The sequence below is a fragment of the Gopherus flavomarginatus genome, chromosome 9 (genome assembly GCF_025201925.1).
Source record: "Gopherus flavomarginatus isolate rGopFla2 chromosome 9, rGopFla2.mat.asm, whole genome shotgun sequence".
NCBI classification, from domain to species: domain Eukaryota; kingdom Metazoa; phylum Chordata; order Testudines; family Testudinidae; genus Gopherus; species Gopherus flavomarginatus.
The window spans coordinates 25,668,361-25,687,583 of record NC_066625.1 but is presented as its reverse complement, the minus strand read 5'-3'; the positions used below and the strand labels follow the sequence as shown (position 1 = coordinate 25,687,583).

Genomic DNA, 19,223 nt, shown 5'->3' with positions numbered 1-19,223 from the left:
TCCCACCTAAGTATTCTCTTCCCTGGACTAAAAACATACTCAATTCTTTCAACCTTTCCTCATAGGTCATGTTTTCCAAACTTCTTATTTTTGTTGCTTTCCTCTGGACTCTCTCCAATTTGTCCACATCTTTCATAAAGTGAGGTACTCAAAACTATTCCACTTGAGGCCTCAGAATTGTTGAGTAGAGCAGAACAATAACTTCTCATTTCTTACATCCTACCCTCCTGTTAATGCATCCCAGAATGACATTTGCCTTTTTTGTTGAAGCATATTGTTGACTTATTCAATCTGCAACCTACTATAAATCCCAGATCCTTTTCTGCAGCACCACCGCTTAGCAAGCTATTTCTCATTTTGTATTTAATTTTTCCTTCCTAAAGTGTAGTATTTTGTACTTGTCTTTAATAAATTTCTCATTATTGATTTCAGACCAATCCTCCAATTTAACAAGGTCTCTTTTGAATTCTCATTCCGTCCTCCAAAGAAAACCCTCTCAGCCTACATCTACATCTGGGAATTTTATAAGCATGCTCTCCACTACATTATCCCAAAGTCATTAAAAAAAAATACTGAGTAGTACTGCACCTAGGACAGATTCCTACAGAACCTCACTTGTTATGTCCTCCCAGTCTGACAGTAAACCACTGATAACTACTCTTTGAACATATTGTTTTTCAACCAGTTGTGCACACCACTTAAGCTAATTTCAGGTAGACCATATTTCCCTAATTTGCTTATAAGAGTGTCATTTAGGATTGTATTAAATGTCTGACTAAAATTGAGGTATCTACTACTTCGCTACAGTTACCTAGTCAAAGAAGGAAATTAGATGGATTTGTCAAGAACAAATCATGCCAAACCAATGCCAGCTAATATTTATCACCTAATTATCCTCTATGTGCTTACAAACTGATTGTTTAATAATTTGAGCCAGTGTCTTTCCAGGTATCAAAGTTTGGCTGACTGATCTATAAATTCCCTGGTTCCTGCTTTTTTCCCTTTTTAAAGACTGGAAGTAAGTTTGCCCTTCTCCATTTCTATGGGACCTCACTCAGTCTTCATGAGATCTTTAAGACAATCACTAATGGTTCAGAGATTATTTCAGCAAGTTTCTTAAGTACCCTAGGATGAATTTAATCAGGCCTTGATGAATTGACTATGTTTAACTCATCTAAATATTAGTTAATTGTTCTTTCCCTACCCTGGCCTCTCTCTCGGTTTTCTCTCTCTCTCTTTTTTTCTATTTCATAAAAAAAAATTATCGCTTCACTGATTGTAGCTTATAAGCACTTCAGGACAAGGACTAACACTGTAAAAGAAAAAATGGAAAATTAAATTATCATCAACACATGACAAAACTCTTTGCGGGATCAGACTTGCCATCTATAACCTCTGCCATACCTGTAAAACACTCAACAATGACTAGATAGGCAACATGCCATAGGGCTCGGCTACACTGGAGAGTTGCAGTGCTGGTGGTGGGTTTACAGCGCTGCAACTTACTCACCGTCCACACTTGCAAGGCACATACAGAGCTACATCTTCCTGGCTGCAGCGCTGGCTGTACTCCTGCTGTGCCTGGGGTATAACGATTGCAGGGCTGGTGATGCAGCGCTGCTCCGCCAGTGTGGCCAGCAAAAGCGCTGTAACTGGCTTCCAGAGGTATTCGGAGGTATCCCAGAATCCCTGTTAAGCCACTCTGCTCATCAGTTCGCACTCTACTGCCCTGGCCTCAGGTGACCCGCCCTTTAAATGCCCCGGGAATTTTAAAAATCCCCTTCCTGTTTGCTCAGCCAGGTGTGGAGTGCAATCAGTGAATCTTTCCAGGTGACCGTGCCTCCACACGCCAAACGAGCCCCAGCATGGAGCAATGGTGAGTTGACGGACCACATCAGTGTTTGGGGTGAGGAAGCTGTACAGTCAGAGCTGCGCTCCAGCCGTAGGAATTATGATACCTATGGGCAGATATCAAGGGCCATGCTGGAAAGGGGCCATGACCGGGATGCAGTGCACTGCAGGGTTAAAATGAAGGAGCTGCAGAGTGCCTATTGCAAAGCCCGCGAGGGAAACCGCTGCTCTGGCGCTGCCCCCACGACCTGTCGTGTTTACAAGGAGCTGGACGCAATACTTGGGGGTGACCCCACTGCCAATCCGACAACCACGATGGACACTTCAGAGTGGGGGGGGGACCGAGAGTGAGGGTATTGGGGTGGGAGGAGACACCCCAGAGTCCCAGGAGGCATGCAACCAGGAGCTCTTCTCAAGCGAGGAGGAAAGTAGCCAGTCGCAGCAGCCGGTACTTGGTGGAGGACAAGCAGAGGAGCAGGTTACCGGTAAGCGGCTTTTATTTTCAGGATGAAAATGTTTTGGGAGAGGAGGGTGGGTTATGGCTGCATGCATGCATGTCTAGATGTGGAATAGTCCATTGATGTGGTCTATCACGTCGCGGTAATCGGCCTCTGTAATCTCTTCAAAAGTTTCAGCCAGAGCGTAGGCAATGCGCTTGCGCAAGTTTATAGGGAGAGCCACTGTGGTCCTTGTCCCAGTCAGGCTAACGCGTCCGCGCCACTGTGCCGTGAGGGATGTGGGGACCATTGCTGCACACAGGCAAGCTGCATAGGGGCCAGGGAAGAATCCGCACTGCTGCAGAAGACCCTCCCGCTCTTCCCAGGTGACCCGCCGCAGCGAGATATCTTCCAGGATTAATTCCTGTGGAAAATGTTCGCAAACTGTTCAGTGTAGATGCCCCCTGCAGCAGTTTACTTTCCTCAATGCACAGAAACCCCTGCACATCCCTGAAGCAATCAGTCCCCCTTACTCATCATTTCGTGGCTCCTGTGGGTTATGTGCGCTCTGTTTGGTATGAGAAAAGTATGCTAAAGTGAAGACTATAAACTCCTTCACTGTGTGGGAATAACGGTCTGGGTGAGATTATAAACAATGCTGCCTCTGTTAACTGTTGCCATTTTTGCCTTTCGAAAAGTGTCCTTGACTACTCGACTGTCCATATCATCGACTGCTCAGAGGCTACAAAACCTCAGGAAGAAGCCGCAAAAAAGCAAAGACGACATGCTGAAAGCAGTTATGGATCACTCTGCCAGAGACAGTAAAAAACTGCAGGACTGGACGAAAAAACTGCAGGACTGGAGGGAAAGGGAAAGCAGCGGTTAAGAAGAAAAGCACAAAGCAGCTGATAAGCATCCTGGCGCACCAAGCGGACTCCATCCAGTCACTCGTAGCCATGCAGGCAGAGCACTACCGTGCCAGCCCTCCTCCGTCCCAAAGCTCTTTCCTTTGTGTCCCAATGTCAGCTCCAAACCCCCTTCCCCAGCATCCAAGTTCTTACCACCACCAGCTGCCCCCAACACCTGTACGTTCACCAACCAGTCCTGAGAACTACGACCCTTACCCTCTGCACTCAACCCCCATCACCATGAAGTATAGGCATCCTGAAGTGCAGCAGTCATTGCACAGCACTCCAGACAGGACATATTCAAACCTGTGACTGTACAGTTCACCACCCCACCCTCCTGCCCTTTTAGGTTCCCAAAATGTTGTGTGTCTGTCAAGAAAGTTATTTTCTTTTCAATAAATGAATACTTGGCTTTGAAAACAGTCTTTATTATTGCAGAAAGTGAAAGATACCGTAGTCCAGGAAAGAAACAGGCACTGCAAATCAGCTTAGGAAAAACAGATTCCTACTAACATTATAACCACTGCACTTCACTCCCGTGCAAGGCACCAAACATTACTGTTTGTTTTCAGCCTCAAATTCCTCCCTCAAGGCATCCCTAATCCTTGTAGCACTGTGCTGGGCCTCTCTAGTAGCCCTGCTCTCTGGCTGTGCAAATTTAGCCTCCAGGCGTTGAACCTCGGAGGTCCATTCCTGACTGAATGTTTCACCCTTCCCTTCATAAAAATTATGGAGGGTACAGCATGCAGATGTAACCGCAGGGATGTTGCTTTCCCCCAAGTCTAGCTTCCCATACAGAGATCGCCAGCATCCTTTTAAACGGCCAAAAGCACACTCCACAGTCATTCGTCACCGGCTCGGCCTGTAGTGGAACCGGTTCTTGCTCCTGTCAAGCTTCCCTGTATAGGGTTTCATGAGCCAAGGCATTAACGGGTAAGCGGGGTCTCCAAGGATCACAATGGGCATTTCAAAGTCCCCTGCTGTGATCTTCCGGTCTGGGAAAAAAGTCCCTGCCTGCATCTTTCTGAACAGGCCACTGTTCTGAAAGATGCGTGCATCATGCACCTTTCCAGGCCAGCCTGTGTTAATGTCAATGAAACACCCACGGTGATCCACAAGCGCCTGGAGAACCATAGAGAAATACCCCTTCTGATTAACGTTCTCGGATGCTAGGTGGGGTGGTACTAGAATAGGAATATGCGTCCCATCTATTGCCCCTCCACAGTTAGAGAAACCCATTTGTGCAAAGCCATCCACAATGTCCTGCATGTTCCCCAGAGTCACGGTTCTTCTTAGCAGGATGAGATTAATGGCCCTGCAAACTTGCATCAACACTATTCCAACGGTCGACTTTCCCACTCCAAACTGGTTCCTGACCAATCGGTAGCTGTCTGGAGTTGCCAGCTTCCAGATTGCAACAGCCACCCACTTCTCCACTGGCAGGGCAGCTCTCAGGGTATGGCTACATTTGGAATTTCAAAGCGCTGCCGCGGCAGTGCTTTGAAGTGTGAGTGTAGTCAGAGCGGCAGCGCTGGGAGAGAGCTCTCCCAGCGCTGCATGTAAACCACATCCCTTACGGGTGTAGCGTGCAGCGCTGGAAGCCGCGCTCCCAGCGCTGCTGCCCTGATTACACTGACGCTTTACAGCGCTGTATCTTGCAGCGCTCAGGGGGGTGTTTTTTCACACCCCAGTTGCAGCGCTGTAAAGTGTGAGTGTAGCCAAAGCCTCAATCTTGTGTCCTTGCGCCGCAGGGTGGGGGCGAGCTCAGCACACAGTCCCATGAAAGTGGCTTTTCTCATCCGAAAGTTCTGCAGCAACTGCTTGTCATCCCAGACTTCCATGATGATGTGATCCCACCACTCAGTGATTGTTTCCCGAGCCCAAAAGCGGCGTTCCACGGTGCTGAGCATTTTCATGAATGCCACAAGCAATTTAGTGTCATGTGTGTCAGGCGACTCAATATCATCGTCGGACTCCTCATTGTCACTTTGGAGCTGAAGGAATAGCTCAACTGCCAAACGTGAAGTGCTGGTGAGACTCATCAGCATACTCCTCAGCAGCTTGGGCTCCATTTCCCACAGAAATTGTGCTGCACAGAAACCACTGAGAGAGTCACAATGGCGCCAAAAGTGGACGGAAAAACAGTGACTGCTGGGATGTGAAGCGATGCATCACGGGGCATTGGGACAGGAAGTGGAATGACCCGCACCTTTCCGTCCCCTTCCCACAACCCAAGGCGCCAAAATGGGATGAGGTGCTCTGTGGGATAGCTGCCTATAATGCACCACTCCCAACAGTGCTGCAAATGCGGCCACACTGCAGCGCTGGTAGCTGTCAATGTGGCCACACTGCAGAGCTTTCCCTACACAGCTGTACGAAGACAGCTGTAACTCCCAGCACTGTACAGCTGCAAGTGTAGCCATATCCATAGTCATTACTGTTTATTACACTAATCACAGTCACCCCACTGTTATCTTGTGCTTCCTGCCTCTGTTGTATCCACTTCTTGTCTCTCACATTTAGACTGCAAGCTCTTTGGGGCAGGGACCATATTTTCACATTGTGTGTGTATACTGCCTAGTACAGGGGTAGGCAACCTATGGCACGCACGCCAATGGCAGCACACAAGCTGATTTTCAGTGGCACTCTCACTGCCCGGGTCCTGGCCACTGGTCGGGGGGGCTCTGCATTTTAATTTAAGTTTAAATGAAGCTTCTTACACATTTTAAAAACCTTATTTACTTTACATACAACAATAGCTTAGTTATATAGTATAGGCTTACAGAAAGAGACATTCTAAAAACATTAAAATGTATTACTGGCATGCAAAACCTTAAATTAGAGTGAATAAATGAAGACTTGGCACACCACTTTTGAAAGGTTGCAGAATCCTAGCCTAGTACAATATGGTCTGTAGGCACTAGTGCAAAATACATAAAGAATGATGTCACACATCCAGCATCGTGACTACATTATCAGATGTAACAGACTCAGGAGTAAGCCTTTATTTAACTCAAGTCTCTGATATCTAAGCAATATAGAAGAAAAACAGTTTACCTTTCAGATACTTCAGTTTTAATCCATGTATTTGAGAGTTTCTCCCACAAAGAGTTATCTTTATTTGAAAATAAAAAAGCAGCAACCCGGACACTAAAAACTTCCATGGCTGCAGTCCCGCACTTTGTTCTGTGGCTGCAGCCCAGAAACCTGTCTGCATCAAGGACCAAACAGGAAGTAAGGGGCTGTGTGTTGGAAGGGGAGATTGTGGGCAGAACTACAGCGGAGAGGGCTCCTCTCCCTGTGCTCTCTGAGCTACGCCCTGCTGGGACACTGCATCCAAGGAACCACTGGGACATGCTGAGTCCCAACCCATGGAGAGGGCAGGGAGAGAGACTGTGAACACAGGGCCTCAGCACTTTCACTCTCCCTAGACTGCAACCCACCATCCTAGCTGCTGCCATCCCTGCAGCGCAGCAGTCAGGGAAAGCACATCCCAGCATTCCTCCCCAGGTACAGCCCTGCATCCTTGCTTCCAGTTACTAGAAACTGCCAGATAATAGCAACTTCTTGCTGGCTACCGAGGGTCTGTGAATAAGCAAAATCTACTGTCCTTTTATTGAACTCTATGGGTGAAATGCTCTATAAAAGATCTAGATAGTACTTATGTTATTTTTTTTTTGTATTTAAAATGTGCCTCACCCTTGTTATTGAAGCACATAAAACATCAAAATTCACACAATTATTCAGTGGATCAATGGCCACCATTAAAATCCTTACCCTCCAAATATTTTAATTAAACTTTGGCCAAACTACTACCAACTTTCTACATATTTAACTCATTGTATGATTGATAATTAGGCTTTATATAAATGAAATGTTTATCTGAAACACTTTGGTGTGAACACGGAACATAAACATTTTTTAATTTGTCATTTGCACAGTTTTATAGTTTTGCTGAGGTAGTCTCTGGATATATTGAAAACTTATTCATTTTAACCAATTTTTATACAATATTAATATGATTTGTAAGCTGTAGGTGCAACTAAAAGTCTTATGTCTTGTTCACAAGGCAACAGAATTTGTGTGCATTTTTCTTTAACGTAAGGTTTTATTAGATGCACCAACTTATCTAGCTGGCTCAACTACATATCAGAAGTTTTCTACAATGGATATAAACATCTTTTACTTTAATTTGCAGAAATAGTTTGTCTCAGTCATTCTTTCAGAAATGGTAATGAAAAACTGTTTTTGTCCACTCTACACCAGCACCTAAGCCGTTTTCAATAATAGACAGCGAAGCCCGCTGCTAAGAATCATTCACTAGTTTACCTTCTAGTGCAAACTTGGCTCATGTGGCTAATTAGGGGAAACTGACAGTTCTCAGTAGAACCCGAAGTGAAAAATAAAATTGTTGACCAATTATTTTCTTACATGGTGATGACAGAGAAGTTGTCCCCAACTTTTCCAGTCGTGTTCCCTACTTACCAGTAATGGAATCTGTCTGCACCCCTCCTCCATTACTGCATGGCCAAGGCTTCCTCAGCAGAGAAGCTTGGGCTGAAGGTGGAGCTGGGGGCAGAACTAGAATAGGGGCAGAGCTGGGGATAGAGGCAGAGCTGGAGAGGGGGAGGAAAAGCGAATGAGAGCAGAGCTGGGCTGGGGACAGAGGTGGTCTGGGGGTGGAGTGGAGCTGCAGTTGGAGCTGATCTGGGGGCAGAATGGTTCTAGGTGGAGCTGGCCCGGACCTCGCCATGCATTCCTCCCAAATGTTCCTCTGTTCCGCACCCCCCCCCCCCAGGGTTGCACCCTACTGTATGGGGACCACTGTGATAGAGGCTGAAATACCATCCTTGGACTAACCATATAAAGGCATACAAAAAAACCTTGTGACCTACACGGCAATTATTAGGTTTGCACTATTCTCTTCTCAGATACAGCTACAAAAGCAGCAAGGCTATTGGAGGGGCTTAACAATTCTTAAGTCTTGCCTATGAACATTCCAAAGATGATAACGTGATAGTGCCTTGCCTTCAGCAAAGGTATAATTAGTCCAAGCCTACAGACAACACCCTAAGTGATGTGTTTTACAGTACCACATCCCTCCTTACATTCTCACTGCTTTACTAGATAACTGATCTACTTCTGCAATAGCAAAAGCCAGGGTCTGCCCAACAACCATTGCTAGGCAGAGCAAACTGCCATTATCCAGTCTGGCAAAGTTCTAGAGCAAGTGCAGGGTACTTAAGAGGAAGAACGAACCTTCTGATACAGGGAGAAAGAAACTGAAACCATCCAGAAGGAGCAAGGCTACTTTAATTGTGACAAGATATGCAGTGACTCTCCCCCTCTTCCAGGTCAACCTTACTGTTATATTTTATTTGATTACACACCCAGTTAAGAACCAAAGAGAGACAGTGAAAGCTGTTTAGTAAGTAATCTTGACTTGCTGCTGACAAGATATTACTGAAAACCACTAAACCCCATCAAAGTTGCACCATTTCCCCCACTGTTTTAAAATTTAAAAAGGACAGCATACATCTTGATTTTCTGACTCAGCGGAATTCCTTGTAATCAGAGATTCAGCTATTGGAGCATTCAGTCATCTGTTTCCTTCTTATGTCATATCAAACGGACTATCAAGTTGACAGGGGTAACCCTAAAATATTGATTTGCATAATACCTAGATGTTTGCTATGAGTATAAGCAAGGGAAGGTTTGCATTTAAATGGTAATAGCAATACTTAAATTATTTAATATAAGTTAAAATGTCATTAAGATTTGTACACACTAGTTTTAAAAATAAATGAGTTCTGGATATGGTTTCAAAACTCAGTGAAACAGATTTCAAAAGATATTTAGCGCATCCACATAACACCACTTTGAGAACTACTATATATACACTTGTTCATAAGCCAAATTTTTTTTAGTAAAACAGGGAAGCACAAAGATGAGGGTCAGCTTATGAATGGGTATAGCGAGGCAGAGGTGGGACACAGTCCCTCCCCCCAATAGAGGGAGCAAAGAAAGCAGCAGAGCCAGAGTCTCTCCACTTCTGCCCACACTGCTCTCCCTCCAGACTCCAAAGCAGCTGCAGCTTGGGGGCTGGCTGGCAGGCAGCAGCCGTGCGGCTCGGCCCCGTCCCCCAGAGCAGGCTGTGGCTGCACTGCCTGGGTGCCGGAACATGCTGCAGCCACGCCGCCTGGCCCACCCCACTGGAACACGCTGCAGCCGCGCCGCCTGGCCCACCCTGCTGGAACATGCTGCAGCCGCGCTGCTCAGCCTGCCAGAGCAGCTCCAGCCAGGCCAGAGACATCCTCCCCTGGCCCTCCCCAGATAAGGTGGGAAGGGGAGAGTGTGGAGGTCCCGGGCTAGGGGTGGGGTCATGTGGGCGGTGGTCACAGGGGTTACTCCCTTCACTCCCAGCTTGTCCCCCCCCAAAAATTTCCCCATCAGTTGCTGTCCCAGCCCATCAGGGTAAGCAGCTGGCGCCTGGGACACTTTGTTTACTTAAGTTTACCTCCATGCCTGCGGATGCTCAAGGTAAACAAACCATCTCGGCCCACCAGTGGCCTACCCTGATGGCCTGGGAGCCAAAGTTTGCTGACCTCTGAATTATAGGGTTGGCTTATAAACGGGTTATAAAAATTTTTCATTTTTACTTATGCATCTTGGCGGGGGAGGGGAGGTGGCTTATAAACAAACCGGCTTATGACCAAGTATATAAGCTAATTTATTTATGGAATGGTACTTTGTCACAGTGGAGTCAAAACAGTATTTGAGGTTACTTATCTCAGAGATTCTGTAACTGTTCTAGCATGGTTTCATACTTGTAGAACCATTCGTACAAACTGTGTTATTAACTTTTAAACTCATCTTACAGTATAAACTGTTAAGCCTTGTTCACACTAAGAAAGAATACCATAAGAAAGGCATAGTGAACATCTAAGATCCTTTTTTACTCAAGTCACAATCACAAATTTTGCAACTTTGCTGGAAAACTGTCTTGTCCACACTAGCACTTAAATACCAAACATTGCCCACTGACCGTCAGCAACAGATCAATTTCCTAACACACAAAACTCAAGGACAACAATGCATGTTTCAAAGGCCAATATCTGAAGTTAGAAAACTCTAAAACTAGTTCTATGATGTAAGACAACCTAGAGATAATAGAAAGATTTTCAGGGAAACCCAAAATCTCTGAAGTCTGTTTTTTTATATTCATTGTATAGATGATATTCAGGCATTTCTTTCAATCCTGAGACTGCATTACCTTAAAAGAAAAAAGGAAAACAAACAAACAAACAGAGTTGCTGTAGAACTTGTTTCTGGAACAGACAATTGTAACAAGAGATGTAAAAAGGTATTTGATATCAAAAAGCCCCAATTTATTTATTTATTTTTGGAGGGGGAATTTTACACTATCAAAGTCATGTCCAAATTTACCCTAGATTACATGACCAAAATTCTCACTGTTGACTTTACTGGATGTTTAGTCTACCTATCTGAGGGCAAACTTGGGCTCTAAATGTACATAATGGTCTTTTTCCCCGCCAGATGAGATTTATTTCTCTCAAAGACAATACATTTGTCCAAAACAAGAGTAAATGTTTAATCAAATCAGTGATCATCTGCTTGAGCATAAGTTGTGGCCATGCTGTTAAATAGTGTTTCTCAAACTTCTGAAAGCTTAGACCTGCTTCTGGAATAAGAAATCAATCACACACACACCCCTCTCTCCCATCATCTCACCTTTATGTTCAGGAAGGACTGTCCAATGATTAGGTCACTAATCTGGAATTTGGGACATCCAGGCTCAACTCCCTGCCCTGCCATTGATTTTCTGTGTTACCTGGGGCAAGTCACTTTAGCCTCTGTGCCTCATCATATGTCCAACAGGGATAATAGTACTTTCTCCACCTCACAGGGTGTTGTGAAGTTAAATACATTAAAGATTGTGAGGCACTCAGACAACACTGTGGTAATGGTGCTATATAGATAGATAGACAGACAGACAGACAGACCCAGGCCAGTTGGGTACAGCAGAATAGCAGAAGGCAGATATACTGGCCATTGGATTAACAGTTTTCTGTTCCCTGACTGATCAGAGCAGGGGCTGCTCCAGGCTAATGAGAACACCGGACTCTGATTAACCTGTAAAGAGACAGGTGAGGCCATTCAGTTAATGTGACCACCTGACTCTAATTAAGGCCCTGCTGATACTATAAAAAGGGCTCCCTCCAGTCAGACAGAGGAGAGCAAATGCGGCTGAAGGGCTGGTTAATGAAGACACCCACAAACCATCGTTAAGGAAGCCCTAAGGTAAGGGTGAAGAAGAGAGAAGCAGGAGAGCTGTGGCCAAGTGGCCCAGGGAAATGTAGCAACTCTGGCAGTGAAAGGTTGGCTGCCAACCATTGCTACAATTAGGGTCCATAGGCTGGAATCCAGAGTAGAGTGCAGGCCTGGGTTCCCCCCAACCCACCACTATAGGAACATCTCCTGGGAGGGGAAGTCAGGCCCCTGTCAGGACAGGAGGCTGAACAGAGACTGTGGGAGTTCTCTCACCAACCTCCTTGCAGGCCTATGATGAAAAGGGCTCAGTAGACTGTAACCCTGGCCCTAGAGAGAGAAGGGCTACGTGGAGGGTCACAGTGAGCCACTGAAGCTAGCATACACTGCCTAGAAGCGCAGGACCCACGAAAGCAAGGTCAGAGCTCTGCCACTATACATATCTCCATCTAAGATCTTAATCTACCGCCATGCCACTAAAAGGTGTGCAGTGTAGTTGCTCTTTGTCAGCAGGAGAGAGCTCTCCTGCCAACAAAATAAATCCACCCCCAATGAGAGGTGGTAGATTTGACAGCAGGAGAGCTCTCCTGCTGGCAAAGCACTGTCCATACCGACACTTTTCACTTGGTGGGTTGTTTTTGTTTTGGCGGGGAGGAGGGGGAGCCACACCCCTGAACGACAAAAGTTTTACCAACAAAAGTACAATGTAGACAAAGCCTAACACTTTGCTCTTTGAAAACTGCTAGTGTGGAGCTCCATAATATTGTATTCTCCTCTTCTTTCTGCCATGGTTTGATGAACAGTGAAACAGTTTGCATTTAAAGGTTCATCACTGGCACTGGAGTTAGCACCCACTGAAGTGAACAGGTCTGTTCACAACTCAGGACTGCGGTTCTCTCCAAACTCAGGCAGATTTCTCTGGATCAGTTACATTTGCTTCACACTTTGAAAGTTTTCTTTGCAACTGTAACAGCTAAAGGCTTTTTTTGTTTTAGTAAATGAAAGCTGAGACTCTGGAGTATAATTGAGAGGTCTATCCATCCATCCAGTTAGTCTGGAGCCATACATCCCACATTTTGAAAGACACTGAGTTAAAGACATTTACTTCTATTAGGACTTTATAAGCAGGTTGAAAACAAATGTTCATGGCCCAATAATAGAAGTAAAATGACTCCTGTAGCGTAACTATACCAATTATTGACAACCAAATTCAGAGCACAGCTGACGTGATTATGAAGAAAGGAATGGTGAGTTGAGTCATCTTCTAAACTGATTCTGTAATCCTGAACTGAATGCTGCAGCTTCATCTATGAAGCACAGAAGCTCACTGCAGCAACAGAAGGGGTTTTTCCACACTTGATTAGACACAGCTAGGTCAGCAGAAGAATTCTTCTGTCAACCTAGCTACTGCCAAAGTGAGGACTTGGTAAACCTAACTGTGGCATAGGGCATGAAATTTTTCACAGCCCAGAACAAATGTTAGGTTGACCCGAGTTTGAGGTGTAAACCAGGCCTTACTCTTACATACATTGTATGCCAAGGCCTTTCAACAATCTATTAATATAGGTATCCAGGGGAACTGCTCTTTTTGAAGCAAGTTATTGCTTTCTTGTAACTCCCAGTTAATGACCAAATCCTAATTAATACAATATACTAAATACCTGAAAAACTTTATTAAGGAAGGCAGAATCAGACTGATTAATCATTTTTATATGGAAACATTATAGAGAGTACACACTGCAATCTGATCAGACACCCTGACAAAACTAACTACTAAACACACATACATATGTATCAGTGTCTGCACAGGAGGCTTTTGATAAACAGACTAAAAAAAAAACTTATCAGACATGTAGGAAAGAGGCAAAAAAAGCAGGATTCCTGGTTTTAAACAGTCTTGGACTTCCTATAAATACTATAATATAAAGGATGCTAACAATGAAAGAAAATTCCTCTTATACTAATGTTTAACACTTTATACTCAAACTAACAGAGAACCAGAATCTATTTAGCTACATTAATTTCCCTCCCACATCAAGAAAAAAAAAAAAAAAAAAAAAATCCCTACTGAGAAGCATCTAAGACGTATGGAATGTGTTTGCAGCCAGTCTCATCAGCCTCAGGCTCCCACACCTAGTGCTACTCCCAACCACAAGATTTGTGCGTTTCACCTTTCCATCTTCTGCCCTTGTGACAATTTTCTTCCAGCTGAGAATCTCACTAAAAGCAAAAGCACTTTGTCACAGATTATGCCAATAATAGTTAAATAGCAGGCAATGCAAAAACAATAAACAGATAGATCTGTTAACTAATCCTGACATAGGGTCTGATCCAATTTTTACAAACTTTGCTTCCAAGGTTAGTAATCTTGAAGTTATCCTCGTCCTTGGATTGCAAGGAAAAGATCATTTGAATTTTGAGTTTTGCAAGGATACAGGCAAACTTGGAATTTAAAGTCATTTTCAAAGAATCAGCTACATGTGTGCAAAGTAAAATTCAGTGATTTTGATGTCTAAAGGAACTGTGTTCCTGAAGCATTTTCCTCTCTAAGGATCTCTGTACCTAGGGATTGTTCAAGTTAAGTTTCATGTATTAAGTGACACACCAATTGCTAAATAATAGCAATGCCTACACTGTATTAACTATGTTAAAGTTATGTACTTCTTTAGAAGGAATCCTTCTGCAATGCCCCTCTGAACAAACACAATCAACATTTACAAAATACAGTGGATGTACATGCTCAAAAGTAATGTACAAAAAATTAATATGTTTTAAGATTAAACAGACCATGAATCTTGCAAGAGGATTTTGTTGGACATCCATTAGGTTTTTTTGGTATAGTAAAGATAACGTAGCAACAGGCATACCGCACAAAATTAAAAAGAGTACAAAAACCTAGAACAAAAAAGAGGTCTGTCTTTTTCTGACCTCCAAGTGAGGAGCAGGAATTTAATGTATTTGAGAAGCACACACTTCAAAAACAAAACAAAACCAAGAAACAAAAACACAAGCACTCATTCTAAGTAAAAGGCTTTAATTGGAGGGAAAAAAAGTTCTACACCTTGATCTGAACACGAAACAAGTTTGGCTCAAACAGATCTCTACTGACAAATCCCACTGCCAACAATACTATTTCCCAGTTTTCATTAGTGAGAATCTCAGCCTATATAGCTTCATCATCTCTGAGGAGCACTGTCATTTTAAGAAGGAGGCAGGCACAGGGCGTCACAGACAGTAATGCCCTCTCTGAAGTATCTAGGTCCTAGTTCATTTAAGTAACTTGTAGATTAAAATATGGATTTCGAGCTCTGCTCTGAAATACATGGGGAATCAGTGCAGTTCATGAAATGCACATGTGATGTGTTGTATATATCAGACTTTGTTGTTAACGAGGTATGTATGATAAGGGTTTAAGCCTTTTTGCAGTGGTTACATTCAATTCAAGGCAGCATGAGTTACAACTAACCAATCTGAGGAGGACAAAACTGAGAATTCCAAGCCATGATGATCCACCTCTAAGAGAAATAAGTAAAGCATCCCGGGCAAGCAAAAGGTGGCATGTTTCACCAGTGTGTCAAAACGCATGTTAATGATACTGTGATGGTTAAGAGAAAACAAGGCAGTGAGTGATTAAATAATCGGTTTATGCAAAACAGATTAAAACGTATATAAATACCATATAAACATAATAGCCACAGAGAATAACTTTTGTTAATAGCCATCATTTTACAAATAATTTTTAATCAAGTGAATGTTTTTAATGGGAACCAAATGTTTTCAAAACTTCTGATTATAATATTGCATTAAAAATTGTAACCTATGCCACAGACACAAGTTACTGGATTTACATGCCCCCTCAAAAACATAATTTATGAATAGGATATAAAAATCAACAGCTTTCTTAGGCATTCCCCAAAAAACAGCTTAAAAATATTTAAGCGGCAGCTAATTTTCCATGACGAAATGCATCTCTATGGTGTAAATCAGCCCTACATTAATTCAACAATAATATTTGCTCTTAAAACTTCTCTTATACAAAGATTAACTATATAACTGACACATCAAAGAACACAAATGTATATCTATTCTCAACAGTAATATCTTCATACAGTTATGGTTATTTCTGCTGTGGACCAGTCCTTTGCTTTGCTGATTAATGTAACTGACACATATTAATATCCATTCCTAGGTTTGTTAAAAGGAAGAATGACAACTAATAGCTATTAGGTCAAATAATCTCTGGCTAATATTTAGATCAAGCCACAATAACTAAATGATCTGCTTACTGGCTATTTGCACCTTATGAAAGTACTGAGACAATTTTCAATTCTACCATCTGGTCTTAGAACATGATACTAACTGTAAAAAAAAAAAAAAAAAGAAAGCACCATAAAGTCCACGTTTACAATACATGTTGAGATTTCTCTCACACACACAAATCTTCCAGTGTGCCAGGGCTGAATGTAATTTAAAAAGTTAATCTGCTTCATCAATGGCCTCTTAGACACTGTGTGTGTTCTAAGATATTTCATAAACCAGTGGATCTTTTTTTTTTAAACTAAAATCTATTATGATAGACACATCGTTTAGCTGACAGAATAAAGTTCTAGCATGCAACAGAATCAAGTTTGAAAGTGACCTTGGGATTTTACTCACTATGCCTGTGAAGACTGAGTGTATCAAAAAAGAAGCTAATTTAGACACCCAGAAGGAAAAGAAGGGAATATCTAGATTTAAAATTAGGGATAATAACTCCAGATTAAAATATTTACATAAAAACAAACTGAAGTACCTATGCTTAGTATTAGAGTGACCAGACTGTCCTGATATTTGCTTGTTTGTCCCGTGTCCTGACCAATGTTCGGCTGGGACACTGGACAAACAAGCAATTTTGTCCTCCACTCTGGTGCACAGGCTGTATTTGGATACCGCAGAGTCCTGCTGCAAAAAGGAACTGAAATGGGAAATAAAGATTTCAAGAGGCTGATCTGTTTCAGGATTTGTTTTACGGAAATGGTGTGCATTCAAACAGCATTCAATTATATTTTTTTTAATGTTAGGACAGTTTCATTGATTCAGCGTGTAGCTGAAATTTTGTTAGATGGCCGATACCTAATGCGTTTCTTGGAACTAGGTCAACAGGGCCATAAGTACATTTTTTTTTGCTAGACATACCTTCTAAGACTCAAAGTTCTACTCCTTTCCTAAGATGCTGTAGAATCTATTTTATTTATTTATTCTTTCAGTTTGTAACACATATTTAATGAAAATGCCATGGGTTCATATATTAATTACAGGAAAAAGATACATAATACTAACATAACAGGGCCACTTAGACAAGACTGTCTACCCCTGCCAGGGACTGCATTCATGATAATACCTCATGGTTCATGGTACCAAAGGCCGGGTCGACACTATAAATTTACATTGGCATAATTACGTCGCTCGTGGGTCTGAAAAATCCACACTCCTGAACAACGCAGTATATTGACCTAAGCCATAGTGTTATGTCAAGAGGTATACTGTAGACAGTACTATGTCAAGGGGTGGGCTTCTCCACAGCTAGAGGTGGATAAACTATGTTGATGGGGGGAAAAAAATCTCCCATCGGCATAGCAGTGTCTTCACTGAAGTGCTACAGCATCACCACTTCAGAGTTTTTAAGTTTAGACCTACACAAAGGCTACTAAGAGGTCTTAAAGAACTAGTCTGGATATTATCTACCATCAAGAGAAGATCAGGGACCAAAGAGGCCAGAGCAATTTCTGTAGTGTACCCACGACTGAAACGGCGCCTGGAAATTTAAGGTTCCACTTATTTCTATAGCTGTTTCAACATAACTTGCCAAACAATCTCCGCCCTCTCCCTCTCCCCCACCCCACGAATGTCACAATGCTGAGCAATAAATTGCGATATCATCAATATCAAGAGATAGTTTCTTGAATATGGGTCCAACATCTGTTCATTAGCGGAATGCCAAAACGTTGCCCTCTCTTAAGGGAGGCACTGAGTCTCTCTACCAATGAGAGAAGGGGGATGAAGCAATATCTTTTATTGGACCAACTTTTATCAATGAGAAACACAAGCTTTCAAGCTTACACAGAGCTCTTCTTCAGGTCTGGGAAACACAGGCTTTGTCTACATCATGTAGTTTTTAATGACATGGCTGTGCCACTACAGCCATGTTGCTAAAAGGTGTCCAATGTAGCTGCTGTTTGTCCGCAGGAGACAGTTATCCTGCCAACAAAAAACTCCCCCAGCATGAGTGGCAGCAGCTTTGTTGCAGGGAAGAGCGCTCCTGCCGACAAAGTACTGTTCACCCCGGCACTTTTTGTCAGTAAAACTTTTGTCATTTGTAGGGGTGTTTTTTTTTTTAACACCCCCTGAATGACAGAAGTTTTGCCAACGATATTCCAGTGCAGACAAAGCCATAGTCCAGGGGTCGGCAACGTTCCAGAAGTGGTGTGTCAAGTCTTCATTTATTCACTCTAATTTAAGGTTTTGCGTGCCAGTAATACATCTTAATGTTTTTAGAAGGTCTCTTTCCATAAGTCTATAATATAAAACTAAACTATAGTATGTAAAGTAAATAAGGTTTTTAAAATGTTTAAGAAGCTTCATTTAAAATTAAATTAAAATGCAGAGCCCCCCAGATCGGTGGCCAGGACCGGGGCAGCATGAGTGCCACTGAAAATCAGCTTGCGTGCCACATTTGGCACACATGCCATAGGTTGCCTACCCCTGCCATAGTCAGGAAGTCATAGCTAAATACAAAGTGGAAAAGAATAGGAGTACTTGTGGCACCTTAGAGACTAACAACTGTACTGTAGCATAAGCTTTCGTGGGCTACAGCTCAATTCATCGGATGCATGTAGTGGAAAATACAGAAGGAATGCCCCTCTGCCATGTACATTGGCCAAACTGGACAGTATCTACGTAAAAGAATAAATGGACACAAATCAGACATCAAGAATTATAACGTTCAAAAACCAGTTGGAGAACACTTCAACCTCCCTGCCACTCAATTACAGACCTAAAAGTTGCAATATTACATAAAAAAACTTCAACAACAGACTCCAACAAGAGACTACTGAATTGGAATTAATTTGCAAATTGGACACCATTAAATTAGGTCTGAATAAAGACTGGGAGTGGATAGGTCATTACACAAAGTAAAACTATTTCTCCATGCTAATTCCCTCCATCCCACAGCTCCTTATATCTCCTTGTCAAGTGCTGGAATTGGGCCATTTTCACTACCACTACAAACAGTTATTTTTCTCTCCTGCTGACAACAGCTCACCTTAACTGATCTCCTTATAATGTGTATGGTAATACCCATTGTTTCATGTTGTGTGTGTGTGTGTGTGTGTATATATATATATATATATATACACACACACACACACATTCACACACACATACACACACACACACACACACACACATATATCTATCTTCCTTCTGTATTTTCCACTACACGCATCTGATGAAGTGGGCTGTAGCCCACGAAACCTTATGCTACAATAAATGTGTTAGTCTCTAAGGTGCCACAAGTATTCCTATTCTTTTTGTGGATACAGACTAACACGGCTACTACTCTGAAAAGTGGAAAAGGTTGTTTAGCACAAGTAGTTAACGCATACTTCAAGGAACCATTCAAAGTGAAGTGACCAGTTAACAATTCATCCTGAATGGTGTTCTAAAATATGCATTAACTACATATGCTAAACAAATC

At 42.8% G+C, this 19,223-nt stretch overlaps 1 protein-coding gene and 1 long non-coding RNA gene across 2 annotated transcripts in view; one reads left to right on the top strand and one right to left on the bottom strand.

Annotated features, from left to right (window-relative positions):
* Window positions 1–19,223, bottom strand: part of USP7 (ubiquitin specific peptidase 7) — a 117,521-nt gene that overhangs the window by 85,981 nt on the left and 12,317 nt on the right. The gene's annotated exons all lie outside the window — the stretch shown is intronic.
* On the top strand, window positions 2,226–3,600 carry LOC127057614 (uncharacterized). The gene is made up of 2 exons (XR_007776134.1): window positions 2,226–2,336; window positions 2,987–3,600. It is a non-coding gene; the product is annotated as an uncharacterized LOC127057614 (long non-coding RNA).